We start from the raw sequence: 27,400 nt of genomic DNA, 5'->3' as shown, positions 1-27,400 counted from the left end.
ATTAACATGAAAAATACAAATTACGTGCATATGTATATACATATACGTAACACCGACTGTGTATCCGATAAAAGTAATAGCGGTATTCCATTGAGCGTAATTCCGACGGTAAATACTAGGTGGGAAGTCAACGATTGCGTGATAGTCGTGATATCTGCCACTAGACTTTCATCCTCTGTTCGATGTACACGAAAACGAGCGCGGGTAATGGATCCATTCGTGGCATGTAATTCGAGTGTTTCGCATTATCCACTGCAAACTCGTGTTCGTGTACATCAGCACGAACTGCATTCGGTGCAATGGGCCGCAACGTGCAACACAGCCTGCGCCAATGCATTGATCTTGAATCGGTAAACTGACTGGAACTGGTCATGAATTCCCATGATTCCGCGTCGATACGTTTTATCGTACGTAGAAATTGTTTTCGCTAGCTAACGACCGTCCGTCATGAAATTTCTGTGCTCGTAAGAAAAGCCATAGGGTGAATACCGAAGGGGGCTGATTTGCATGAAAATGTTCCGTTCATGATAGCTCTATGACCCGTATGTATAACGTATAAATGAGAAATTACGACCAACTATATTTTATGACCCAAAAAAAAAAAAAAAAAATTCCATAAAACTCGCTCACGTTTCTGTTATTGGATTATTTGATTTTTTAATTTGCAACGAACCACTGTATGAAATTTGTTCACGATATTTCTAAAAATATCGATGGTCGATCTTAAAAACGTATAAAATTTCCATACGTTCTGATTGCATTCATATCGCGCAAATGAGGTCTATAATCGTAGTATAATTCGGAGTACATTTTTTCAAAACGGTAATTTCCCAAGGTTCGATTCGATGTTTAGAAATTACATAGATAAGTAAGGGGTGGTAGCAATTACTCTGCGCAACCATAATATATCTTGTATGTATGTAATTGCTCCGGGAAGCGAGAAAGTGAATATGTCGGCAGACGTGTAACATTTAGAGATTACCTCGGTGGCCTTAATAATTGGCTAAAGGCATCTTATAACGCTATATATTACGTATAATCGCTAAAACATTATTACTGGAAAGTGCTTAAAATATCAATTTTCTTTAACCTTCTCGTATCGAAGATTGATTAAGTTTAAAAATTACACTTATATATAATGTATGCAAAGGTTAATGAAACATAATGAAACTCAAATTTACTTCCATTTAAGATCTAACATGAAAAACATAACGATAAAGTGTTTTTGATTAGGAGAGGCGGAGGAGCTTGGTGAAATCGAAGGGCATTAAAGTCAGACTAAAGCGAAGCGTGGAAAATTAATCCCTTGCGCAATTGCGCCGTAAAATGGGTGGAGATTGCGTTTGTCTGTCGTAAGGGGAAGGTGCAAATCCGCGTGGGAGATGCTCGCAGGTTCGGAATCGCGCGACCGTGCTTTCGCTCACGCACGCGAACATAACGCACCCCTGGTCTCGCGCCGTCGTGGAATTTGCATATTTATGACTGTTTATAATGTATAATTGACGGGAATCCGCATACCATCGGGCTAAAGCTACTGGGCTGAAGGCTACACTGCCTTCTGCGAGCCGCCAAATCAGATTACCGGCTTTGCATTTTGGCTCGACCTCGGTCACCACTACCATCGACCGCGACCTTTCCCCGTCTCTCACTTCCTCTTTCTCTTCCTCTCCCTTTCATCCAAAACTCGGTCTCGCGACTAACGCATTTTTCCCCTGAATATTCTTCGGTCCCTGTTTGCCAATTGGCGCAAGGGCCAAACCCCCGCTGATTTCTTCTTTTTTTTTTTTTGCAACTTGGTCGCCGGTTGAGGGTGCAATTAAAACCGACGCGGCACGGCGCATGCACGGAAGTGGTTAAGGTCTTGACAGAGCCAGGTCGCTTTTTCACCTGTCGAGTGCCTCATGGACAGACGTGAATTTTACAGCCACGCAATTATGCAAGAAGAGGAACCGCGCGATGCCCAGCTGCCACTCGCGACTCGTCAACGCGCGCGAGCACAGCCTTCACGCTCTTAAACGTGATTATCGGGACGATGAATTATTCAGGAAGCTGTCGTATAATTGTTTGTTCTACCTCGTCGAGGCAAAAGACTCGTCGAAATCTTGGACGTTGCATCGTGTTAATTTATTTTCGACCTCGTGTTTCGTGAATGAAGATGTGGCTCTTTGTTGTTGCGCTGGTCAATCTTGATAATGTCCGTCCAATCCGGAGGTGGACGCACCTTCGTACTGTCCTCCAATCAGCTTATCCGGATAAAGCGTTGCGACAAGCGGCTCCGACAAATTCACGCGTGACGTTAGATCACCGTCCGACATCTCCTCTAACACAATTGCTCTTACCATTTCACGGTTTCCTGCGTTGCGGTTTAACTCTGGATTCTCTTTGACGTTTCTCGAGCGTTGCATTCTCCGTATTAGATCCTCGCGTGCCAGCAAAAAGCTTAATCCATCTGCAAAGGAATCTTTGTTTTTGCAAGTTCGTTTTCAGCTCCATTCGCAGCGCTCGAGAATCCGGATAAAGCTGGTATCGTTCTTCGCGTGGAGCTCGCGAACCAAGCTCTAAAATACACGCGATTTCGCCATTGCTGACGCGAATTTCGCGAGTAGGAATCAAAGTTCCTTGTCTTATTTCACACTTACCAAGCGAACTACAGTACAAAAGTACTACGTCTCCTTTCGCTCGAGGCGCACAACGTTCTTGATAAAAGGTCGCAGGCAGCTAATTTTCTCGTTAACGAGAACGACTGTTTCGTACGCGTGACGAACGAGCTTACGCGCCGTTCTCTTTGCAATTTCTGCACTACGACCGCTGTAAAGTAGCTTACATCGTGTCCGCGCTCGAAAACTTTAGCTACGTAACCTCTGACATCATCTACTTTGCTAAAGCGCTTTCTGGCCAACCAATTTCTGCTAGCTCATCCTCTACCGCGTTTCGCGGTCTCTTCCATTGCGCCACAGTTTGCCGGCAACCTGAAAAATTTGTGCACTCGTATCTGTAGCGCTTATTCTGGCTTTTACAGCTAAGAGTGTGTATTTTTAGGCGAACGTGTTTCCAGTGATACTTCCAAGTTTTCGCGACTACCTATCAAATACGATGCCAGGATTTTGAATAATTTATCGTTGTAAATTTGGTGTTTGAAATTTTGTCTACGAAGCTGAGGTTTGCTCCGCGCGAAAATCCATCGCACTGTAGGAATAAAATAAACGCCACGAGATGGAGATTGGTAGAACCACAACTAGTGCAAAATTGATAATTCAAATGCATCAAGGTGAAGAACGCCGAGTATTTCGTGCGACTCTCTCTATTCAAAGGTAGTAAAACGGGTAATAAAATACAGAATGGCCAGAGGTAGTTGATGGTATAACAAATTTTCATGGCTAATGCCAACACGCGCCCAAGAGTGTGTTAAAAGTGAGAGGTGTAAATTTCTACATCGGGAAACACGCATAAATGTAGGAGCATACAAAGAGGGGCGAATGAAATGGACGTGTACGTTATGCCGAGAACAAAACTTTTGACGATCGAAATCGTTTAACAAACATTTTGCGATAATGGAATTTCATAGCCGATTCATCGTCAGTGCGTTGCAGCGGTGAATTTTTTTTGTACTTTTGTTTCAATGAAAATTAATGGATAACGCGTACGATTCGACGATCCTGAAAATGAGCATAAATTTCACGACATTATACACGTAGCAACCGTCGCACGTTCCGCGGATGCAATTCACCGCATAGAATCGCGGCGTAAGCTTGTGCAATCGGAAAAAGCGTGCGTTAAAGAGGAAACGCGTGCGGAATGGCAACGAAAAAGGGGAAACATGCGAATTGAATAGCTGACCGAAGCCATGCGTGATATAACGTGGCGACGAGGTCCGAACGGGACACGACAAATGGCTCGCCATTTGCGAAATAACGCATCGATAAACCTGCTGGCAAAACGAACGTCAGAATCGTTTCCTCTAGCCGTTTCAGCCTCGCCTCGGCTTCGAATTCGCCGTCGATTCATTTGAATAGGAGGGTGTGGTCACATCTTTCGAACAAGAAAATGCTCGGCATTTCGTATTCATCCATAAAGACCATGACTTCCCAATGAGAAGCGCTCTTTCCGGAAACGCTCTTGAACTTTCATCGATCGTCCACCCCTTGCCATTATGTGAACGATTTCCTCGAGTTTTGCTTTCTGCCAATAACTCCAATGGACCACCGAAAATGTCCCCAACCTTTTCCGGTGACATAGTCCAAGCTCACGTCGAGAAAATCCTTGCTTCTTCGCCCTTCTTTGTCCTTCTTCTCCATCTCCTCCCTCGCGAAAACGTTGAAATCTCAGAAAAATTTTCCAGCATAGCCCTCTTTGTTCCGAGAGGTCTTTGTCCAGCCAATGGAAATATTGGCCGCCAACCAAATTGCGTGGCTCTTCGTGTCGCATTCGGGAGAACGAAGGGAAGGAGTGTTACAGAGAATCGAAAGAGTGCTGCACGCTGGCGAATTTGAAAGAGAACGAGAGAGGAAGAGAGGATGGAAACGGGTGAGAGAGTCAGGCTGCGATACGGTGAGAAGGAAGAGAAGGGTGAAGGTTGCACGAGGTAGACATGGGCGTGCCAGGCACTGTTTGGTCTCCAGAGAGAATAGAGAGGGTGCAAGAGGGTCTGGTTGCCGGAGAGTGACTGGATAGATCGGCGTCAAAGAGGGAGGCTGATGTATATGCATGCTACTCCTGGGTCAACGGGATGGCCCGAATTACCATAAACACGCTAGATAGTAGGCTAACTGCCGCTGTACCTCTTCATCCTTGCCCATTCTCCACCCTCTCTGGCCGTCTACCTCTTTCGATTCATCAAACTCCGTCGCGAATTTCTGCACTCTCATTGTTTGCTATCGAGACAAGTTTCGCGTTTTCATAGCCTAGCACGCTGTTTATCCCTTTTACGACACGTTGCCCTCCATTGCGTACACCTTTTTCATTATCTCGCTAACTTCTGACAAAATTTCCATTTCAATTTTAGAAAAGTTTCCGTTACATTTACTGAGACAGCAGTCAGAGCATTTTAACGCTCGTGTTCGGCTCATCATCGACTCGTACCTATAGAAAAGTTGAATATTTAAAAACGTATAACTTGCGAAATTGTCAGGTTATTACGGTCTCCAAATTACAGACTTCGATTATATATTCTATCTGCCGAGTTTCACGATGATCCGACTTTCACACTGGCAGCCTCTATTTATCGACCTTTGCCGTAGCAGATTACAGGGATCTGTCTCCTTGGTGTTTCTCTCAGTATGCCGGGCAAAGGGCAAGGGCAGCCTTTAGCGTGCCGTCAGCTTTATTCGTTCCACGGCCGCGTTTGATCGATTCTTCCGTTCGAAGTCTCAAACACCTAGTCCAAGTTGTTCTTTGAACCCTCCACTGACCTGTAATGGAAGAGAAGATCCAGTTCTTGGACCGTGGACTTTTTCATGTTTCGTGGCTGATATCGAATTTAATATTCGCGTCGTTTGCGTATTAAAGGCAGGATCAAGTGGCAAACGTCAGAAATCGAAAAGCTGTTTTACACGTAGAAGAACGAAATTCTGACGGACGAGAAAATTCTGTGAACGCAAATTCGAAAAAGTAGAGGATAAAACAACGTTCCAATGGACGCGTTGTTCGTGAAACGGTGAAACGAACTGAATGTGCATTGGATCTGGCCGCAAAGTTTATTAGTAGAACCGTCCGAAGTTGTCTGTTACTTTCACCTTGCAGTTGCACGTCGTTGCACGCACAAATCACCCGGCGCCACACTCGATCGGTTACTTTCCCACAGGAATCACTCCCGACCGAACGCTCGCGAAACAGATAACACGATTTGAGACTACTCGGAACCGCAGAGAATTCGTTCGTTCTCCACTTGGCAACTCTAGTTTTCTACGAAACCAAGTTGCACCACGCGTTCACTTTTTTTTATCCCTTTCCCCTTTACGATTTATTCGATCGAGTTCACATAAATCTCGTCGACGAAAACGCCGAACGATATTATTAGCAATAATTCCGCGATATTATGGCGCTTCTTCGACAAAGCAATTAGCCCGAGGATCGATAAACGCTTTCTCCGGCGCGATGCCAATGACTCGTGTGTCATTCGAGCTTTAGCGGACGGAAAAGATAGTCGCTTTGTAATTCGTATGGCTGTTGAACGCGTTTAATACAGAGGATGAAGCGAAGCGAAACCATTAACAGGGTAGTTGAAATGGCAGAGCAAACTTGCCAAACGTTTAATTATCTATTCGCGAGTTGTTTCGATCCTACGTTGCCCGGGATTCGTTTCCCAGCTAAACCGATCGCGGCGTCGTATTAAAAACGCCTTCAAGGTCCTTGGTGAATTCTTTTGTTTCGCGAATAACTAGTAACTAATTAAAGAGAGCGTAAGCAAGCAATCGTCTTTGACTAGGTCTTTCACGCGTATCTCGAGAAAACAAAGAAGAAAATTTCGCAAAGAAAAGTCCAAGGTCTCGACAGCGCTCTCGAATGTTAGTTCGACTCCTAGCGGAAAAGCGCGAGCAGCGAAGCGTGTAGAAAGCGTTTCAACGATGCCTGGCGTTCACCAGATTCTCGGCTGGGTCAGGAAGGGAACTCTAAGGAATGCAATTTTCCTCGGATGTACTTTGTGCTTTCCGTCGTTTCCACGATGAACTTTCTCGTCAAGGCCGATTACCAAGATACCGACGCCACAATCGATATTGCGTTCGCGAAACGGCCACATTCTTGCACGGTCAATTTCGATGATCTATCGATCGGTCCTTGTCCTTAACAAATTTCATCCAGCTCCCTTCTTTAGTACCTGAATTCACGAGCGAGAAGAACAACTAAAAGAAGAACGATTCACAACGTGAACAAACGTTCATTTGTGCTTTAGTAGCCGTGAATAGTCTTGTAAGGGATCTCTCGCGAATGTTCAGAATTCAAAACGGCGAGAATTTCATTCGACAGTCTCGTTTTATAAAACTTCACGTTCACGTACGTCTTCGATGGATTCCTAGAAGGACACTCGAATCGCAACACCCTCAATTGAATATTAAAGCAACGCGCACGACAAAGCGTGACGCGTTTGGTATTATTTTTACCGAGAGATCAGGGTGTTTTCCGTCTCTTGCTTTCGCGCGAGAATTAGCGCGAAAGAAGATGCGCTGCCGAGATGAAGTTATTATTGGTAGAATTATTTTAGATTAAAATAAGGGAATAAAAGCTCGGCTGGTCTAGGTAGGGAGGAGAAACGAGAGGAGTAAGCTTGAAAGACAGAAAACTCGGAAAAGCAGACAACGAGGAGGCAGACAAAGAGTCTGAGACAGAGCCTACCCGGATAAAACCGCGGCCCCCTGCGCGTATTCTCCAGACGAGTACGACGAAGAACGAAAGACGAGAAAACGAAACGGCGTGCGACGGAAATCTGATATCCGCGGGGGTGGCAAGACTTTTTAAAGTTATTTAAATTAAATAGACTGTTGGGAAGGTGGAAAAGGTACGAGGAAGGGTGGAGAGAAGAAAAAAAAAAAAAGAAATGAGAGCAAGAAAACGTGGAGGGTGAGATAAGGGTTGATTGTAAAGAGGGTAAAGGTCGAGGCGAAGAGAGAAGAAACCCCGTCGGTATTGATAGCGACAACACCCCCGGATAAAATATAACGCGCGTCTCAGCGGAGGGAATTAAAAGGTGTTTCTGCCCCCTTTTAACGGCCTCGCCATCGTCCTCCGACTCGAATACGCAAAAAGCCAGACCCCTTCGAGGTCGATGCCGGAAGAGGGTGCTTCTTCCCATTGAACGCCGCTGCCTGCTATCTCGGCTCTCTGTTCAGTCTTCCAGGATGGAAGAGAACAGCAGATAATAACTCCCTTTATACTTCTTAGCTGGTACATCTTTCGGAAACGCGAACACCCATCAACGTTCACGAAATTACGATCTCTTTGGTCCTATTTCGATACTTGGCGAGTCGTGGCTTTGTTCGGTCCGTAGATACCATACTTCAACTGTATTAGAAGTCAGGATTGATTTTCGCGAGACCTTTGTATCTCGCCCCGGACGATCCGTCGTACGTTCCTCGTGCGACTAATCGATTTCACCGCGTCCATTACACACCGCTGGTGTACAGACTTCGTTTCGTATGCCTGGGATTCTCGAGCCGCCGGCAGAGTTCGTAAACTGGTGTATGCTTAGCGATCCGAGTAACCTGATGGATCGATCATCCATTTCCACCCACTCCATCCCTCTGTCGGCGTAAATAGGATGGTATTAAGTTCCCAATAAAAGTGGGAGCGATTCGAGAACGGCGCAATTCAACGTAGATCTCGAGCTGCTCTCTAGAGGCTAGGCCTCGCCCCAATCCGTAGAGTTCCAGTTACACCAAAGTTTCGGCGGCAATAATGGACGCTGTCGGCCCGAAACTTCGAGTATTGTTTTATCGCTTTTAATACTCACCCTTCGGATAACGCAGAGCAGGTACCTATCGCCTCGTCCGACTTCCATTTCCACAGCCCTTTCCGCTCTTCGTCCTTGCCAACCTCTCTCTAACCCATACCCTATCTTTTTCTATGGCGGCGCTCCGCGATAAGTGATTTCGTATGCACGAAAGCGGCCCGAGGTTCCCTTAATTTTAACGCTCGTAAAACCCGACTCGTGACTCACGATTGCTCCGACAAGCAGGCAATTTTTCGGACCGACTTCTTACACGTTACCCACTCGGCTTACTTGATGAGCAGTCGTTCGTGTACTAATTTTTCGCCAGACTATTTATTCCGTCTCTCCAAAGGTGTCGCGACTGTGTTCTAACAAAACTGATCGTTAAGACAATCAATGCGGGACGGAAGAGCGAAACGGTGACGCTTCCTCTGAGCTCCTTCGAATTCGAGCGAGAAGTAATTAAAGTTGGCTTTCCTAATTAACGTTGCAGTATCCATCGTCGTTTCTCCGTAGCATCGTTCCCAATTGCGCATTGCAGCACACGGCTCGATATGAGCAGCGGCCTGACGAGGAAGACAAGTGAGACGAAACGAGGACAATAAATCGGGTGTAGCGATCAGCAGCGTGACGAAAACCAGTCGCTGTTATCGCAGATGCTAATCAAATAAGATCCACTGAAAGTGTAGAAGTAGCATTGAAAATTGACCCCATTCCAGGGTAGCTGCTCTGTGTGTTGATAATCACCGATAGAAAAGCCCATCGAATAGCGCTTCTCGATGGAATCTCGCGTTTGATCGCGAACATAAAACAGTGGGAGGTGAATCCTCTCGTATTAATTGAAAAGCCGCGGTGGGGCGCAACAATGAAGGGACCGAACGCGGTCGGCGTTTCCGCATTACGCGGATAATATTTTGTCCGGAAGCGGCCGGGTGAACGTCACCGACGCCGCTGGCCGTTAATTTTCCCGAGTGTAGACCGAAAGGGCAAGTGCGAAACGTGTGTGTGGCCGAGAGGGCAAAGAGAATGGAAGAGAAGGAAGGACGAGCGAGCGAAAGGGGTGCAGGGGACCATGGAAAGAGACGAGTCGGTAATTTATGGTAGAAGTTTTGATATACTGCGCATTTAGGGTAGAACTTTAAAATATTAAAATAGCTACGGCGATACGATAGAGGCTTGAACCGCGACGGGAGATTTATCATGCGCGGGAGATATCGTCGTGTATAAAGGTTGCGACACAACAGTAATACCCACCCCTCCGACTCTCGAACCCTGTCTCTGTTTCTCTAACAGTAGCCGACACCGCGACACTTTGCCGTACACTCACACCTACTACGTCTCCTCTATGCCCATGAATACATAGCTGGCTTTAGCTTGGTTCGAATGCGATTTCGCCCCCATCGTGCCTCGTCGCGGAGATTCATACACCCGTGTTACCCGATTCATCCACCCTCCTGCTAGCGCGTGATATTTTAGAGCCAAGGGGGACCTCGAAGCACGCCCGTTCCTTGACCGATACCGCGATCTAGACGACCGATCTCCAACGAGAGACCTTCCGTTCATAAATTCACCAACCCGTGCCAAGATATACGCTTTATGAATATGCGTCGCCATAGTTCCTCGATAAGGAAAGGTCCCGAAAACGACGTTATCACGGTGCACGTCGTTGCGTTCTCAATGGTATTCTTTGCGTGACGTTTCTCGTGTCGGAGGGCAAACACAATGACCTACTATCGAACCGTATCGGAATTACTCGTTCCAGTTGAAAAGATTCCCGGCCGATTAGTTGTCCGAATGATATAGAAAAGTTGCTATATAGTTAACAACATGTTACGGTGAAAGAGTTCCTTCGAAGAAGAAAAGCCGTACATGATTCGATTACGGGGATTACGTAATCGATGATCATCGACGGTAAGTCATGAATCGCGTGGCAAACGACGTGACCTACTGGCACGGTCTTAGTTATACGTGCAACCCTTGGTAGTGGATGGTACAAAAAAAAGCAGCACCCTCGAGGAACGTAACCCTACTTGGTGTAGGGTACGAATAAGCTGAAAGTGCAACCCAGAACGACGACACCACGCAGCATGTGGGGACGCATATGGCGCGTGGCTTGCCATTGTTAAAGGCGCGGCTTACCTAACTGACTTTACGGTTGACCGTAGTTCCAGGGAGAATCCAAGCTGTCCTCCTGGGGCCCATGTGTGCAAGGTGTCCTGGAACGATTCATCGATAACTATCGTTGGTCGCAACTCTCGTTACGTTTTTACCGCGTTCGTTCTACGCTGTCGGCAACGAGTTCGAAGAATGGATAAACGCGTTTGCTACTCGCAAATGCTTTCAATCGTTTCGCTGGAAGGGACGCTTTAAAAAGTCGGATAATTTTTCGTCGTTACGTAACGTTACTAGTATCTGGGTTATCGGAGTAACTCTCCCCACGAGAGACACGTACGAAACGAACGCGTCGAACGGTCTTGTGATTTCGTTAATTAAATCGATTCATTTACCCGTGAATTCGTTATTATGCAACAATCTTCCCAGCAGCCTCGCCGGACCAATTCGTAGAGAACGATCGTTACCCCGATTGTGTGGGGTGTTGGAACGTTGGAAGTCGGAGTTAAGAGAGAGTAGCTTCGCGAACAGTATTTACCGGCAAAGAAAATCGTGCTGCCGTTAGTTGCAAGGACGCGCGTCGGGAATTCCTCTTCGACTTAATTGCGTACCGTGCATCTCATCAGCGAGAAAGACGGTGGATCCGACTCAGGGCGCTTGGGAAACTGTACCAGGAAATAAATTGCAGTTTTATCCAACGATAGTTTTCATTTCTCGCGAATCACCGATCGCTCGGGCGGACAATGCGCAATTCGACGCGAAGCTTTTTAAAGTTATCTCCCCGATGGCGCGGAAGGCGACGCTGCCTGCCAGTTGGAAAGTATGAATACTAAGGGGTGTCTGTAATTCACGGGGAAGGACCAGCATAGCAATCAGCGATTCTCTCGAAAAGGAGGAGGAAACTAGGACGCGGGACATTTAAATTATGCATTCCTCCTGAAGAGGAGGAACTCGATAGCGGTGGGAGCGAGATGAGGTGAGGAATGGAAGGAGGTGGTGGTAGTTGGAGAATCGAGCACGCGGCAGCTAGAAATCGCGCTTGCATAACGGATAAGCCTGCGAATCGATATACGCGTTGCATTCCCTTTGCTTGAAACTCAACAGGCTCCGTGGAATCGCAGAAGCTCGAAGCGGGAACGCAGTCGAGTGCATCTTGTTGGTCGATTATCGGCTACGTAACCAGAGCGTATTTAACTCGTTACCGAATCCTCAAACCGCTGCGTGCTCCTCCGACGTACAAACAAGAGCGAGCGTTCACCAGGAATGACGAGAAGAGGGGCTCGAATAATCTCGAACGCTCCACTTCGTTCTTCGGTTATTCTGCGCGGCTGTTTCCGTTAATTAAGAGCAGTACGTAGCTTGGCCGCTCGCGCTCCGTTGCCTCGCAGCGCAATCGCGTCTCTCCTGTTTCCGCTATTGGATAAATAGGTGTCCACTTTCAGGCATTAGGAATTCCTCGATGTCCCTTGTAATTTAATCGCTGATACGATACGATGCAGGATGGTTATTCGATAAACACACGAACCACGTTTACGAACCGACGTGAAAGGCGTTCGAGTAGAGGCAAAAACTTTAACACGTTGGCGAAACGTCTATTTATCTACGACTGAAAATTCAACTTTTGTGTCGTGTATGCTCGAACTGTTCCCGTCTCTTGGCCTGACCAGATCTGTTTTGATGGTTAATGCACTTAACTTCCGGATAATCAAACGAACATTGTTTGCAGAGTTACGAAACGCTGTACCATGCGAAATAGAGTTAGAAGCCGCACACTGTGTGCAACCGCGCATATCCTTTGGGACACCGAGAACCGGTCCATCCGACAAGCTGTACGTCAAGTACATCACAGTCCGGACAAGCGAGAGGCGGTGGGATCTGCGGGAACCTGAGGATATTTGAAAAGCGTCCTAGGCGTCTCCCTTCTACGCCAAAGTTTCGACTTTCCTCCACCTCCTCGCGTCTTTTCTCTTCCGTTCGCTGTTTGTACTTTCGGCCGCTCGCTGGCTTTTCACCGACTGGCTTAACTCGCGTAAACCGAACGACGATAACTCGTTTAGAAAGGTCACTGCCACAGCGCACGCGTTACTCGCTGGTTTACGCGGCTTAATCGCTAGAGTTACGCTTGAAACCGCGTTGAGTGGTCGCTCGTAACTTACCGGAAGTTTGATGATACAATTTAGCGGTAGGATAAGTGGATTGTGGAGCGTTTCGTGTCGCTTCCTGGCGATTGGTTTCCTTTTGTATTGCAGAGATGCGTGACGTACGCGTGAAAATAAACGATATTTCATTTGGATCGAAAACTCGATGATCGTTCGAGCAAGAAAGAGGAACAATGAACGAGAGAGGGTGGGACAGGAAATATTTGCCAATATTATATAATGGGAAGATAGGAGGAGGAAGGAAAAAGGAAGTTAACGGGAGGAGGAAATGGAAAACGAGCTCGTTTATCGGTGTGAAAGGGAGCGCGGAATGGCGAGGACAGATTGAAACACACGGTGGCTTTATGGAAAGCAATGGGAAGGGTGTGTATATCAAGCTGGTTATCGATAATCGAAATTATACTGAATTATTATTAGTTTGTGAGTTGGAAGCGATGGCTCGATCTGTCCCTTCTACCGGATTCCATTAGATTATACGATACTGTTCCATCTAGTCGGTCAGGAACGGTCGTCTATTAGCTAAAATCCATTTTAGCCTAACGAAAAGCGAGCACGCATTCGCGCGCGCAGTGACGCGACCCAACTTACGAGCGAGTGGATTAACGGAGAAGTAGGTTGTCGGCGAAGTTTAGATTACGTCGAAGTTGGGCTCGAGCTACGTTAATTTGCGCCAAGCGACGATTACAATAACGTCGCTGATCTCTCGGGATTTCGGCCAGCAAGTTTCCGCGAAATATCGCGAGAGTACGAAGTGTTGCGGTCCGCGGCTGTTCGTAACTTGCGCGCTGTATGTCACTGACGCCTTTGCGAACTCAACGATTTCAGCTAGCTACTAGTTATCAGAAGTTGCCGCCTCGCCTCGATAACAATCTCGCTCTCTCGTCATTTACGAACCGAATTCTCGGTCGATGGAAATATTCCGCTCCCCGAAACATCCGTTCGTGCGGAATCGGTAACGCGAAACAAAGGAGGAATATAAAGCGGCGGAGCGTGGGTTGAAATTTTTGAAAAGCGTGTCTCGAAACGGTAATAACGGAGCACGAGCCTGTTTTATATTCCTTCCCATTGTTCCCGAGCGAAAGATGCGTTCCGCACGCCATATCACGGCAAATTCGTTCGGGCTCGTTCCGGCGGTGAACGGTATGGCCAATCCGACCGCGACCCTCGCCGGACGACAGTTTAATACGCATCAAATGGTCGAGATGCGCTGCATGGGGTAGTAGAATGAAAAAAAAATAGGCGAAAGCATTCCCCTTGGTATATAAATCGCGATGGCGTGCAGGATGACGCGTACGTGCCGACTTTGCACGGAACGCGAGCCCCGATTGGCGTTTTGATTTGATCCCGAACGTGAATTGGGTTGAACTGGCTCGAGCTGGCGTATAACACGGGGACACGCGAACTCGTGGCGTCTCCGAGACGTTCGATGTCTTGGAAGGCGCCGCTGGCTCCGATCTAATGGAGACGTTTCCCAGTACGAGACTTGATTTACAATTCGATCGGACTTAGCAATAAGTTTCGTCAGCCGGTATTACCTGTCAGGTGTGTCAGCGGACCGATTGCCTCGACCGCTATTTTGTCGTACGATCGATCGTCCTAGCACCCCTAAACGAGCCGCTATACCTTCCCAGGTGGAGAACGGATGCCGTTGGCATCCAACAGGAACTCGATGCTTTTGCCACCGGCTAAACTTGTATCGATAATTCAGCGACGGGAACTGTGTGGCTCGACTTTCACGTTAGCTCCACTCAAGTTTCGCGAGGCTTGGAACAAGTACTTGTCGCGGTGGTTTGGACGGTATGGCCGACGGAAATTTACTTCGTTAGGAATTCGATTGGAACGTTCTTCGACGTTGAACGCGACGACGACGCTTCGATAAGGTGCATCGTCGATCGATAAATTTTTGACCATCTCGAGTCGGCTGACATACGTAGCCTATGCGATATACCGAGACAAGTTGAAGTATTAACGAGACATTCTGCTACCTTGGATAAGACCAGATCTAGACCATGTCCTGGCCATGCTTTCAAGCTCTTATCCTGTCAAAATTCTGTTAAGTCGCCTATTAAAATGTTAGAAAGTACAAAATTTGACATCTAACCGACCCATTTTCACGATACTTTTATTAATTCATTAATGATCATGCGATACAGCATGTGCAACGATTAAAGCACATTTATGACAGGATGAAATTGAACTAAAAAATTCCCAACGGAGCTGAGAATCGTCCCCGATGCAATTGACACTGCAATTACATAATTGTTAATACAATTGCACGAGTGAAACAGTATTTATAAGCTCTCGTTACTGCGATTTGCGTTGAAAATTCTACGTGTTGGGTATTGATATCCTCTCTCAAACTCTCCAAGCCACGATACGATAAAAAACAAAATGTCCTCGTAGTTATCGTTTCCATTTTCGTGACAATTTTCGATTTCCCCTTCGATCTGCAACGATTTCCGTCGATTAAAATGCACGCCAACACGTCCAGGACCACTGAACGGAAATACGATCAACCTGATGGATTAGGTCGCTACCCAATCCAGCTAAACTCATTCCGTTCGAAATTCAAGCGCTGAAAGGAAAATTAAAATCTCTGCTAATTTGATTATCGTTCGACGAAATAAACGTACGCGTTCATACCTCTACGCTCTTGGCCCGTGATTTTCCTGCGAAAAACGTATCGTCGAAGCTACAAAATAATTACTTTATACGAACTACGGATATACACGATGTAGTACAGCTCAATCAAGGTGGAAGAGAAACGACGAAACTCCTTTCGCAAAATTAATTCAGGATTAACATTGACCTCCCGAGTTTCGATCGGTGGTTGCGGCCGTGGTGGTGCCAGTGGTCACCGGGATATCAACTATGAAGCTGACCGCGATACAGAAGCAGCTTGGTTACCGTGCACCGTGACCCCTGTCGTTGTACCGTGTCACGTGCACCTACCACACGTGGTTGGTGGCTTGTCAGTTCTGCGTTTGACAGCGTACACGTGCTAGCTTTTCTCGTGGATGTCTGCTAGCGTGAAGTACGATCACAGCGAACGCGAGAAGTTTCAACGAACTCCTGACTCCTTCTAATAATCTAGAATGTCCGGTTTACAGACGAATTGTTATGGAATTAAAGCGACAAAACTTTGATGTACCGACGTTTAATTGGTGTCTGTTACACGGAGCGCTGACAATTCCCGTAGCCGTGGAGATGTTCCAAAATAATATCGGACTTTCCCAAGGGACGGTGAGATCTAAATGGTCGGTTTCGAGAGTAACGGAACAACGAAGGCAAAGTCAGGATGTCCCGATGGTTACAAATTTTTCAAGAGAGCCACGCAACGAAAGAGAATGGGAATTTCGGTGCGGTGTCGCGGCCCTAGTGATAAATCCTGGTGAAAGATGACCCTAGGTGCTCCTGGGACGAGGATTTCCTGGCGCGCGAAACCGAGTCCTCGTGCTGTCTAGCCTGAGGGGTGATGGCGTGGGGGTGGTGTCGTGGGCCAGCAGGGGAGGCTTTTGACTCTCTGCCAAGAGTCAGACTCTCGCCCTCTGCTCTTCTGGCATCCTGGCATCGCACGCATCGGGATTAGCGACGTACAGGGCCAGACTACGTTAGGATTTATGAGTGAAACTCCGCTTGACCGCGGCAAATGGTAGGAGGTAAAGAGAATGAAAAGGAAGGATGAAGGAGAGACCAGCGTGGATAGGGATCGTGGCTTCGCCGAGAGATGGAACCGGAGAACTCGTAAAATTTGGCATCTGGCACGGCTGCCTCTGCTTCTGCTTGCCTCTGTTCATTCCTACCAATGTACCTACTTCTTTCGCTCTGGTAGGCTCGGAATAGATTCCCCTCGGAATGGGTTAGCTCTCGCATCCTCCGCTTTTACGATTGGGAATCAGAGTTCCGGTGTTCCACGCTGTCTGAAGTCAAGTGGTCCTGGACGAACGTCTTTATAGACTTTCTTCTTTACCTCTTCCTTTTTTCTCCCTTTTATTTCGTTTGTATTTGGTGCTCTAGGGGACCCTTCTCGAGTATCCATATACCAACCGATTCGAATTAACATACACACCCGAATGTTTTTTCTGCTCGAACCCTGCTCTCCTCGTTTTAGCTCTTCCGTTTTCTATACTCGTAAGGTTTTCGAAATAACCGGACTGCATAACACTCCTGGATGTTTCGCGACGAACAGCCTCTACCGAAAGATATCGGAGCTCTCGCGGAAAATTCTCGCGGAACTCGTTTCTCTTGAATTTCACCCTTTGCTTCTGCCTCTTTTTCGCTTTCGAATGTTCTTCACGGTGTCGGCTTAAATCGAGCCGCGGCCACTTCCATTCTGTCTCGCGCGAACTCGATCCTTTGACTCTTCTTCCACTTCGATTTCTCTCTTTTCCCGCTGAAAGCGACTTAAAGACTGCGCTGGAATCCAGAGAGGCGTTCTCGAGAGTCTTTGCTTGTAAATCGTAGCGGCGCATAATAGACAAGCGGCTACAAGTCGAAGCACGGCTCGTTTCACGGCGCTCCGATCGTGTTCGAGTATTTGAACCGCTTGTTTTACCTCGAAAGGCATATTACGATCTTCCGATACTCCGGTAATACGTGGCTAGTAACTTGTCGTACGAAGCTACAGAGGTCGGAGGTCCAAACGCTCGATCGCCCGATCGAAGCAGATTATTCCGCAACGTGACTGATTACTCGCCGATCGATCGATTTATCCAGCCACCGCGATTCGTTCAACTGAATTTTATCTTCCACGTTTACGATATTCCTGGCCTTCGATGTTCGTTAATTCCAGGCAAATTCCGGCAGTCGTATCTGGTAACAACGTTGAAAAACGAGACGTTCACGTTGCCACTGTGCTACAGTAGGGATAATTCGTTTAAAACGCCTTAACGAAGTGACTGCAGCTATTAAGGCCGGTTTCAATCGACATTTGTATCGGCCATCTGTAAATAAAATCTTATCGTTGAAAAGATTACGACATTAATTGACGATAAATTTTAGAAGCGTGGAATTATTCGCGACATCCGAATCACAACCGTCGATCTTCGTCCCGGAGCTAAATTTAATTTCGCTGTCTCGAGGATCGTCGATCAGGGGATAATTTAACGCGTTTGAAGACTCGTGGGCGGGGAGGTCGTTCGGTAAGATCGATGGCTCAGCGATGGACTGTCGGAGAGAGGATTCTAGAAAACGTACAGACCACGCTTATAAGTTTGAAGTGTAAGATATACGCATAAAAGCGTATTTACCCTCGTCACCGTGTACAAACATTCGCATATAATTGTACGCCGCGCGACTCTGTCTTTCGCACGTATAAAGTGTGCGTTTACCTAGGTTTACGTTCGCGCGGATGTTCACTTACGCGCTAAGTGGCGAGACACGAGCATTCATGCCAATTAAATCCGTTACGTGTGAATTCAGTGAACCATAAGTTACTCCATTTTCCTTCCATTTATGGAGAAACTCTGTTGCCGCTTCTTAGAAACGAACAAACATAATCCCAACGCTGTAGCAAAGTAAAGAAGCCATTCGCTTCGATCGTATCTTAGCCAACGATTCAAAATAGAATTACGAAGTTCGTTCGTTCTGGTATTAAGGAAGCAATGAAACCATCGATTCGAGATGTTTCGAGATCATGCCGAAGCGTTACGTTCTACATCGGCCCCAATTGGTCGTTCATTTACGACGGTGAACGACCAAAGGGCGTCTACTTCCGAAGAACGTAAACCACTTTATCGCGATCCTATGTATTTTCGCGAGCACTGCGAGATATCGCGTTTTAATCGAGTCTCCTAAATCTCGGAGGAGGATCATAAAACAGTTACGTCGCCATTAACCTCCGCGAATTTAAGGAAATTATCTTCGTTTAACGTGCATCTAACTGCGCTCATCATGATGGAAACGATGCGAATATCCTCCTCTCCCTTATTTATCCGGCCAAGCCAATATATAACCTATTTCCCGAAGCTTCGCCCCGTTCCACGAGCCTTTGACACCAGGATCCAGCTTAAACGGTTGTAGCGACGGTTGATCGCGAGCCAAATACTTTCATCCAGCCGGCGTCGTGCAAACGTTGACGTTAATTACATCGAACAGCACGGTATCTTGGCGAAGATCGAAGCATTAAGCGCAAGTTTATCCATCGTCGCGTGATGCGAAAAAAGAGAGCACGGGGAACGTTCGTCTCTCGTGTTGGCGAGAGACCGGAGGGAAAGCGGAAGATGCGGAAACATCAGCACGGGACGTAGGTAGCTCCGTAACCCGAGCACGGCTTCCTGGGAAATGGTCCGTGAGCCTTCCTCATGTATATCCCAACGTGCACATACTCGCGAGCTCACCGACCACGTACAAGTCTCCACGGAGCGTCTTATAGCTCGTGTATCTTGCGTCGAGACTTGCCACATCGTCGACCGTGCAAACGTACTGCACACACTGGCGTAGACACTCACCGAACATCACCCTGAAGTAGTACGCGGTTACACTCGCTGGTCTACTCTCTGCACTGTCTGTAAGCATACGGCTGTAGGCGCGCATAGGAATACACGGAGAAATATCAAGGGACACGGCGTATTTATTCGATATGGAGTTATCGATGACTCGCGCCACCGGGGGATGCGGCTATCCCGGTTTCGCTGGATTCGGTATCCTTGGAATATCTTATAGACAGCGAATAAAGGGATTCGAAGCTGGAAGTTTAATATTCTGACGAGTGATCGTGGCTCGGTATAGCGAGAGAACGAAGAACGGTTCCTTAACAATTCCGAGAGCCGGAAGCTCGGAAAGGGCAGACGAAAGGGTGAATTCCGCAATTTTGGAAGTCGACGAGCCAAGAAGGTGGCGAACTGCTTGAGAAAGTTACAGTGGAAGAATCAAGTTGCTGGAGTGGCCGGCACAAAGGTATGCGCCGGCTCCTCAGCGGTCTGACGATGAGGTCCTCTCGATTCGAGGAGCAATTCTCGTGAAAGGGAAGAAGCTTAAGTAACTATAGTAAACGTTTTCGATGTGTTCTGTGGTTATAGCTGGGTCTCGGTCACGCCAACAGCGATCATTAATTACACCAGACGGTGGCCAGCGACCAGCTGACCCGGATTACGTACATAGTCGTGAAATTACTTCGGACGTAATATATTATATACGGAGATATTCGGAGCCTCAACTAGAGGCAAATGGCGGTGTAAATATAGCAGGACGTGGCGTTTATAAATCGTCGCAGTTTGGTCGTACCAACACATTATCCGTTTCTCGTAAATTCATCAAGTCGAAACTTTTTCAAGGCTTCGTCAAGGCGTTGAATATAGATAGTCGAATAAATTAATTTTCGATATTCCAGTAAGATTTCGTGCGGGCCGAGGTAGGCGGCTGTGCCGAGGCATCTCGGCTGGTGCATACGGTCACAATGTGCGACACAATACGCGTTATATTCTCCTGCTGGGACTGGGGTTTATTTGCACGCTGGCCTTGTTAGTTTTTCTGATCTGTTTTCTCGCGTACGGTCAGTCATTTCCGTCACCGAGGGCCAAACTGAAGACGGAGCCAGTGTTCTGCACGTGTACACGTACGCAGAACGTGTTTCTTGGTGTATGCGAATCATCGTACCATTCTCTGGCTCTTCCATTCTCTCTCTCTCTCTCTCTCTCTCTCTCATTGCCGATGTATGCAAATCCTGTCTGCGAACTTGCTAAGTGCATGCGCAAGTGTATTAGGAAGACGATAAATTGTAGATCGAGTCAAGGAAGTGTTACGGAACTACGGGAAGTTCCGCGAAATTGAGTCAACCCTGGTATTCCGAATTTTACCGATAACCGTCGTGGCGTCGATATCTTTGAGTACTTACCTATGTTGCGTCCTTTCTTGATAGCCGTTTCAATGAAACGCGAACGACCGCGACACAGTTCAGAAGACACGCGAAATCAATCGCTTCGTTAAAAAGCTAACGGCGACCGCGAGCTCGATGCCATTGCGCGAGACAAGGACCCTCGGCCGTAGAACGCATTGTGTCAGAAGAACGGCTCGTAAATAGGACGAACAAGATTGACAAAAATCTCGAGATAGAGCCACGAAAAACGACCATCCACTTCCATCGATTCCTCTATCATCGGCCAAGTACGAACGCTTTAACTTCTTCCTTTCGCGCCATTGTGCACGACGCTCTTTAAAAGTATTTTACCGTCGTTCACCATCCACTATTGTCGTCTCGTACATACGTGCCACAGAATCCGTGTGTACATGCCAGATATAACGGTCTGTCGCGTGTAAGTGCTATGTGCATGGAAGTCGCGCAACCGATTGAAACTTGCCGACTTTTCTCATCGGGTGGACGTTCAAACAGAAGCGAGCTTATCGTGGATATCGCAGAGAAAGTTTCGAACAGAGCCAGCTTTTCATCGTACACCCTATCGAGCATCGTGTTATCGCGATATCGACAGCCAGCGCTTTAAATTCCCGAAACGATGAACACCGGTTGCGATGGATCGACGTTTGCTCTGTAACACATCCGTTTTCCTCCTCGATGACCCGATCCGTTTTCGAACTCAACGAACGTTTCACCGGGGGATCCTCGCGCCAACGTTTTTTCACGTTTCGCGTACAAGAGAGGGGAAAGAAACGAGATAAAGTTAGAAGAGAGTCGGTAATTTACGTAAAGATGAACGTTTCAGTTAAAGCATATCACAAAGAGTAAGTGAGAAAGAAAGAGAGAGAGAGAGAGAGAGACTGGGGGTCGAAGAAAGTAATTTGCGGAGGTTAGTAGGAAATCCGATTTACATTTAATGCGAGACGAAAATCCCGCGGACTCGAAACCAACGGACAATTAATGCGTTCCGCAGGTACGCGGAGGGAAAAGGATCGTTAAAGCGTGAAGCTTTCGCCCTCGAGAGAGCAAGAGGTACGCAACAGTAAATTTGCATCCATTTCGAAATACATGTCGGTCTGTCGGTTCGAAAGGGACGAATGGGGGAGAGGAAAGGGTGTCGGTGGATAGCGCGCGAAACCTCCCGCCTTTTAAGGGGAGACTACTCGGGGAATTGAGTAGAAAAGAGGGAGCGCTTAATCGGCTTTAATTGCAAACATCGCGGCGTTTCAGATTCCCGCGAGCATTTCACGGTTTTGAATCGTTGCGCCACGCTCTAGCTAACCCTCGTGTCTCCTTCCTCTTTTTTTCATGCTGCTGTTTTATTCGTTCGACAGCCGCGATCCGAGCGACGTCTACCTGCCGCGCCATTCTTTTTCCTCTCGATTTTTCTTTCTTTTCGTTTTCCAACAGACGAGCAGGCAGACGAATTGTCGCGCGATGTTTAAACTCATCCGCGATTCGTATTAATTTATTCGTACGTCAAGGGACACACGGGGATGAAATTTAATCAGAAGAGCATCGACCGACACGGCTATCGAAGAAAAAAGCTGCTTGAATTACGCGGAATTCAAAAATTCATCGTGGCACGCGTGTCCGAGCGCTCGTACATCGACGAGAGCTTTACGAAATATCTTACAAATAATTATTTTAACGTACCGCTGCTTGTTACTGCTGTAAATTTCACATAGCGATAAAATGGAGAAAACGCACGAAAATCTCGAGCACCGTGGAACGGGAACCGAGAAAGTTTCATTAACGTTGAAACGTAGTTTACGAGTGCCTAAGCGTTTTCACGACCGAAATGTGCTCGTGATAAAACATTTTTATTCGATTCGAACCTTTTAGCCTAAATTTCCAACGTTCGACGATCGAATTGGGGAATAGAGTTTGTAAGAAGAATACATTGGTACGTAGCAACGCGTAAACCAGTGGAAAGACCTGGAAATTTCTTCGAATCGAGACTCCACATAGAAAGGAAGATAAGAAAGAAATTTTGTATTTTGCATAACAGAGAACCGAGACGCGAGGTCAAATTCGTCAGCGAAAACGCGAGTAGAAGAATTTTCTTGGACGAATAACGCAACGAACGTTTGTCTCGATTTAGTCTACTTATACGAGATACTGTAAAACGTGAATCGAACCACGTGTGGTGCCAAGAAAACGGTAGGATGATGCGAGCGAAGAAGAAAAGGGAAGAAGAATAAGGGTGGAAGAACAGAACAGCATTCCACCTCTGCCCCTCCTGGGGGAAATCACATGCTTCCAGGTTTTATGAGTACTCCCACTTTGTTGGCGACCCACGGGAAAGCCTCTCCCCTATCTTACCCGAGACCCCACTTCCCCGGAACAACTCGTACACCGCCTTGCTTCTTCCCCGCGGTTTTCTTCCATCTCGTTTTCCTTGTACCGTCTCTGTCTTCTCTCTATACGTTCTGCTGTTTGCGTTCTTTCTTCCTTCGCACTCGCTCGTCTCTCGCGGGAGTACGAATGCTTGATCCTTTGTCTTGCCGGATTATGTCGGCGATACGCTTCGATGTTTAAGACGATCCTTCTTCTGGTCCTCGCGAAGCAAGGGGGTTCTCGTAACCGCGACAACGTAAAGCCCGATCTTTAGGACTACTCCCCTAGGTGAGCGACTGTCTGTGTCATCAAAGCGGCGTGGTTTTATGCGAGAACCTCGAAACGATTCACTCTGTATCAGAGGCTTACGAGTAGAACGCGCGGCGTCTTTTACGTTCTCCTGCAGGCAAGAAGTTGCAGCGATGTTGAAATTAAAAATTCTTCCGACCCCGGACGGTATTAATAATTTCCAAGACGTAAGAACGCCGCGTTACCAGCAAGGATCTCGCTGTAGAGACTTTTAAAGAATATTGTCTGTGCAACTAAAGCTAAATACACGTTCGCCAACGGCTTTATAAAGCAATAACACGACAGGTTAACTGGAGACGGTGATTAACGTTGCGATTAATCAGCTCGTTCGAACGCACGCGCCGATTACCAGGCCTTTTATCGAGCGACGCACGAAACACAGGCGTCACGAACCTGCATCCGTACGAGTCTCGTTGCGCGCATTTCGGGAACGTTCGATCGCGCTAACGATAGGAACTCATGCTGACGAATCGCTAACATTTCGTTTAATTTAATTGCAATGAAACTGAGTTGCCCGAACGCGAAATAAAACATTTCTCGCGCCGTTCTTATCGATTTTCCCGCTGATATTACGCGAGCAACATAGAGCATGTTCGGATACCGTGAAGACAGCTGGCGCAGCCCGGAGAAGGGCGGCGATAGAAAAGGGCGGAAAATGGAGACGGAGGCCACCTCGGTGGCATACCTACGTGTACCTACTCCATCTCCAGCGGGGCGTACAGACCGACGGCTAGAATATCGATTGACTACCGTATCCCGATAGATAGCGCGTTCCGGCTCTCCGACCGATTCCACTTCCTCACCCTCTTTCATTCTGCCTGCACGCTCTTTCAGGATTCTTGGGTTGCTCATGCATGTTGGTCGTTCACACTCTTGCATGTCTGCCGCCCAAAGCCTTCGCCGTTCCGATGCTATTATCACCCTTCTCCAACCTTCTTTCTCCCATCTTGCATCTTCTTACGTACACCCGACTACGTTGCTACTGAAAGTTTGAAGCTTCACGCTTCAATGTATTGTATCCCGAAGAGGTGCTTTACGCGTCCTCCTCTTTTTTTCTAACCCCTCGTTCTCGTCTTTTTCGGCTGACTGGAAGCAAGCGCCAGCCCTTAGTCCGTTTACGCCTTTCCACTCGCAGGATCTCTGAAATCAAGCAGAACATTTTAACGCCGTTAGCTTTTCCAGCTTTCGCGCATTTTTCACCATTTCGTCTCGCATGATCGGCTCGTGCAAGTTCACGATGCCTGTCGAATTTTCCAGGTAATGGACAAAATACGTGGAAAGTAGAAAGGCAAATGTTGGCTTTTCCATAGTCGTCGAGGATGGCTGGTAGAGACCATTCGACGAGCACGGTTCAACTTAAGAACTTAAGTAATCGATCTCTGGGTCGGTAAGTGCTGTTACGTTGCTACGCTTTGAAGATGGGCCTGAAAGGAACGTTAATACGTGGGAACGTGTACATCGACCCTTTAATTTTCGAGGAAATTCGATCGCGCTCACTGGTCTCGTGAAATAATTCATTGTTTAACGATGTTTGCCCTCGCTTCCATCAGCGTGTTTTAATGAAAATTATACACGGCAAATATTTGAGAGGTGCGTTCATATTACAGTCCCTCTGACACATTAACGAGATATTTTTTAAGGGATGTTTTTCACCGAGCAACCGCACCCCACAACTTGTCAGCTTGCGAGCGTAAAATACGCCGCCCACCCTTTTGTACCGTACCCCGTGGAAAGTCGTTTGTATATACACAGCATCCACGAACGAAGTAGTTTACTAAAATCTCATCTGGCTTATCGAGTCACGCTTATTCCGTGCGTTGCGATATAACCCGCGCGAGAATCTCAATTCCGCCTACGTCGTAATCGTAATTTCGCGTTTTTTAACCTCCGCGAAACGCGACGTGACTTGCGAACCATGGAACAAAAACGACGAGAATTCGTCTCTCGATGGAAAGTTTTCAAAGCGCTACGCGTATGGAAGCTCGCGGTGTTCCTTCGAGTAAAACCAAGCGACCGCTTTTCATGCTTCTTTCTAACCGTACGTTCGATCGACGAGTGTTTTATCTCGCGTCGTCGACAAGAATTTCAACCGTATTTTCCAACTTTCCTCCGCGAAATAGCGGGTTACAAATGGACACGGTCGGGTTCTTGCGCGCGCAGGCTTCTCTTCGCATAGCAAACGTTTACGAGTTCGTCACCTTTTTCCGCGGATACATTTCCACGCAATGATATCAGGGCCACGACACGGTCGAGAATAAAGACTTATAGCATATAAGTTTCACCCGTATTTTTCGTTCGAAGAAACGGGACATGCTCGGCTTGCACCGGTTGCGCCCGGATTATCGTTCGGACGTTTTCCGTCGGCGTAGTAGCGGCGGCCGATATCGGAAATACGATACGTGTCTTGGTTCTCAGAGAATTCCAGATCGAAAGTTGTTTCGCGCGAATGAAAGTCGCAGCTTCGATGCGAGAACGACAGACTTGGAATATCCAAAGATAGAGAGGAAACGAATGCATATCGTTTTCGTCTGGTCGGAATTATCTTTAACGTTAGGAATATTCGGATGGAACTCGGTGAATTTACATGTTCTCTTTCGTACGATCCCTCTAAGGTTCCCTCTAAGGTTTTATACCCCTTTACCACTCGGCTGTCTCTTCGAACTTGAAACTCGAATCAGCGAGCTATTGGAAAAACCCGTTCGTTCGAAAATTACGATCTCCATCGCGTACATTCGCTCTCGCGGTGGCATTTTTCTCAGCTCGAATTCCAGCTTCGCCGGGACGTGGTATTACGAATAAGCATCGAGAAGGAATGGTCGATGATCGGTATAAAACCACCAGCTTCACTGAATTCCCTTGCTATGCGGGGGATTCGAACGACGGCCTTAAATTCGGCGAAGTGGTTCGAAGTCGATTGCGAAGGGTAAGTTTGGATCTCTGTTAAGAGGTGCAGAAACAGAGGTGTCATTTCGACGGAACGTCTTCGATAAACGTTCGAGGAATTAAGAGCGGTCGGACCAAGGATGAAAGTCTGACGGTGGGGTGCGAGGTGGAAAGGGGTGGGTGAGTCGTAGGGAGGATGGGACTGGTGAGCGTGCCTCGAATCGCTTATGATATTGTTCCTCCAACCCCGTAGTTCCGTTCGTTTCGCCTTCTTCTCCATCGCAAAGTCTGCCCCGAGCTTCTGTTCTCTTTCTATCGTCGACTGGATAGGATTATCTCATAAACCGTGGCGCCTTTTTTCCTCTTATCGAATAATCAATGTCGCCTGCAGGCAGGGAACACGTTCGCCTGACTGGCATTTTCAAGCGGTACCGACGTGTACCGCTTCGATCATCATCCGATCTGCGAACTATATTATTCACGTTCAAAGTTCTTGGTCGCTCGCCACAAATCATTTAAAGTTTCATCCACCACGACGTCCAATTGCTAGATTAGATCGACTTATCGAAGGACAGTGTCCCGAAACACCGGCGATTCTTCCGTCCCCGAATAGGCTTACATCATGTAACGCGCCTCCTTTAATAAGTACAGATGTACCCAGTGCGGCAACTTTTAATCGGCGTGCATTATGTTGTGGCCGGTGGAGGCAAGTCTGGAAAACGACGCTTTACGCAAGGACGCGTATAAACTTTGGCACCGTCAACTTTTCAGCCTCGCGTCTTCTCTGTTCGCTCTGCCGTGGGATTTCAAAATCACTGCGTGCATAAGTCATGCTGCTCAAAAACTTCCGCGTCACCCTTGCCGGCAAAAGTACGCAGGAGGGTGAGGGCCGCGATGGGTCGCGATAGAACAGAGCTCGTGATATATAGAGCGCGTGGAATTATTTATACAGACTGTTCCACATCGAATCAAAGTCTATTCAGGATCCCCACTTTTCTGCAAATGATACGCATTTTTTCCCAGTTGCGATGTATCTTATACGAAAGTTCAACGGTGCGGGATATTTCCATCCCCGAAGTTCAACGACTCTCTTCCCCTACGCTCTATCCCTTGAGCTCGCGCAAGGGCTGCGAATATAAATTAGGCGAGGAGAGAAAGCCGTATGTTTTAGACTACACGGAAACGTTAGCCGGCTTCGTGCGCCACGAAGGACGTATCCGGAACTGTAGCCTGTCAAACGGGTACGAATATTGAATTCACGTGGTAAGGTGGAAACGCGTTCTCGAGAAAAATTGCGTCGGACGGCGTGGAAGTTAATTTACG

The 27,400-nt window shown here is 47.3% G+C and overlaps 1 protein-coding gene across 4 annotated transcripts in view; it reads left to right on the top strand.

The window, feature by feature from the left end:
• Nucleotides 1–27,400, top strand: part of Pxb (putative Hedgehog signaling attenuator pxb) — a 229,434-nt gene that overhangs the window by 61,072 nt on the left and 140,962 nt on the right. The window lies entirely within an intron of this gene.

Source organism: Bombus fervidus, chromosome 11 (genome assembly GCF_041682495.2).
Source record: "Bombus fervidus isolate BK054 chromosome 11, iyBomFerv1, whole genome shotgun sequence".
Classification (NCBI taxonomy): Eukaryota; Metazoa; Arthropoda; class Insecta; order Hymenoptera; family Apidae; genus Bombus; species Bombus fervidus.
This window is presented reverse-complemented; position numbering and strand designations above follow the sequence as displayed.